Consider the following 2,064-nt stretch of genomic DNA (forward strand, 5'->3'; position numbering starts at 1 on the left):
CCGATGATCAAACCAGATGGAAAACTAATTGTCGTCGTAACCGCCAGAGTGAGAGAGTCTATACTAAACATGCAACAATACAAAGGAGATTGGCATGGCCTTTGCGCAAGCATGACACGCAAATTTGTGAAGCGTTTCATGTCTTCCAATAGACACAGACGTGGTTGTGATGTTAAGAAGTTCGCTTTGCAGCCACATGCTTCCAGGTTCTGTCCCACTGCGCGTCATCTTGAGCAAGTCTCTTCTACTAAAGCCCCAGGTTGACCAATGCCTTGTTAGTGAATTTGGTAGGTGGAAATCGTGCAGAAACCCTTCGTGTATTTGTCTTATTTTGCATATTTCCAGCACCATTGTTTCCATCGATTCTTGCCTCTAGCTTTGGTTGTCCATTCAGCCAAGAGGCTTCCAGTTAATTCTTTAACGTCGTCCAGCCGTTGTCTTCTCAGTCTCCTTCTTCGTTTATCTTTTCCCCTTCCCGCTAAGATGTGAGTGCGGATGTTCTGGACCCTGACGACATGCCCAAAATACTGCAACTCTCTCTTCCTAATACTCGACATAAATTCTCTTTCTCTTTCCATTTCCTCTCATCCAAACTCACTCTATCGAATCCTCAGAACCCATCGTTGCATGTTGTTTCCAATGCTTTGGGTTTCACAGTGTCGTCTGCTTTTAAGGTAACACCGTGCACCTCATCCGAAACCAAATAGGATTGGTCAATGCTCTGACCATTCTTTGATGTCGCCCATCCATTGATGTCTTCTCAATCTTCTCTTTCTTCGCTTCCCATGAACATCTTCCCTTTAGGAAGTGGGTGTTTGGTTCTAAGCCCTGACGACATGCTCGAAATATTGCGGATTCCTCTTCCTAACAGATGCCAAAACATTTTTTTTTGTTTTCGCGTGATTATATGTGTGTCGATTTGTGCCCCCACCCCCACACACACACACAGATTAACTTTGCAGTTTGACTAAAAGATCAATAGAATATGTACATGGGTCAATTTGTTCACCTAAATAGTTCGAGGTAGAGCTCCAGCACGGCCGCAATTCAATGAAACAAATAAATGAATAAAGAATAAAAAACAATTGTATTTGTTAATATTATTATTTAGCCCTAGGACAGTCCTGGTGTTCTAGCCATAACCATGCTTTTGCTGTTTAGCCCCAGGTCTGTTCTGTTCGAATAGATCTATGATCAAAGGCGTTCCAGCCACGACCATTTTGTTATTTTGTATATCTAGAACTACCTTGTTCCGTATATCCACTTTTTATTTTTCTTTAAAGCGGTCAGTTGTGACTTTTAGTAACATCTGACCAATTTTAATGACATAACATTCACCAGTTTGTCCTGTCTTTGGGGGGTCTAATGGGCTTTAAGGAAGAACGCGACACAGCAGCGTCGAACCCTGAATAGAGATTTCCCTTGAAGCGTTTGCGACCGGAGCCACCCGCGGGTTTATATTCGATGTGGCATGGACAGCCTCCTACAAGAATCTTCGCCAAACAAAGCCAGGATTATAATGAAGTAATAACTACCAAAACTAGAATATAATTGAACTAATCGACAGGCCGTGAAAATTCCTTAGAATTCTATAGTAGAACAAACTCTTCTGTAAAATCAATATGGTTTTAGTTGTGATCGATAAGAGGTTAATGTGATCTTTTCCTTAAGACAAATCTAATAAATGTCTAGAACCGCATCGTTCTCTATACACAATTAGAAAATTGTTTTTGTCAAGGCTTTCGATTCACTCCCACGTGGCACTATTAAATGTGACGTAACATTAAGTGAAAAGTGCTTGGGCGTTTTGAAAACCCACTTCGAATCTGAAGAACTGTCAAGGGTCTTCAAGAAGATATAGCAGGACAAATAGTTTTCATAAGAAAACTTTCTTGGTCGTTCCCTGAGGGAGTGGATGTTAAACAAGGGGATGTCATTGCTCCTATCTTGTTTAATGCATGTCTTACGTCTCTGCTGCAAATAAGTCTTTCTAATTTTGGCTGAAGATCAGCAAAGCAGAGAAGGCGGGAAAGTGATTACATCGACCCCAGTGCTCAAATGGTA

At 41.4% G+C, this 2,064-nt stretch overlaps 1 non-coding gene across 1 annotated transcript; it reads left to right on the plus strand.

Annotated features, from left to right (window-relative positions):
* The first annotated feature begins 39 nt into the window (after nt 1–39).
* LOC115215283 lies at nt 40–146 on the plus strand. Its single transcript, XR_003881981.1, has one exon. It is a non-coding gene; the product is annotated as a U6 spliceosomal RNA (small nuclear RNA).
* Nucleotides 147–2,064: the final 1,918 nt, after the last annotated feature.

Source organism: Octopus sinensis, linkage group LG8 (genome assembly GCF_006345805.1).
Source record: "Octopus sinensis linkage group LG8, ASM634580v1, whole genome shotgun sequence".
In the NCBI taxonomy this organism is placed as follows: Eukaryota; Metazoa; Mollusca; class Cephalopoda; order Octopoda; family Octopodidae; genus Octopus; species Octopus sinensis.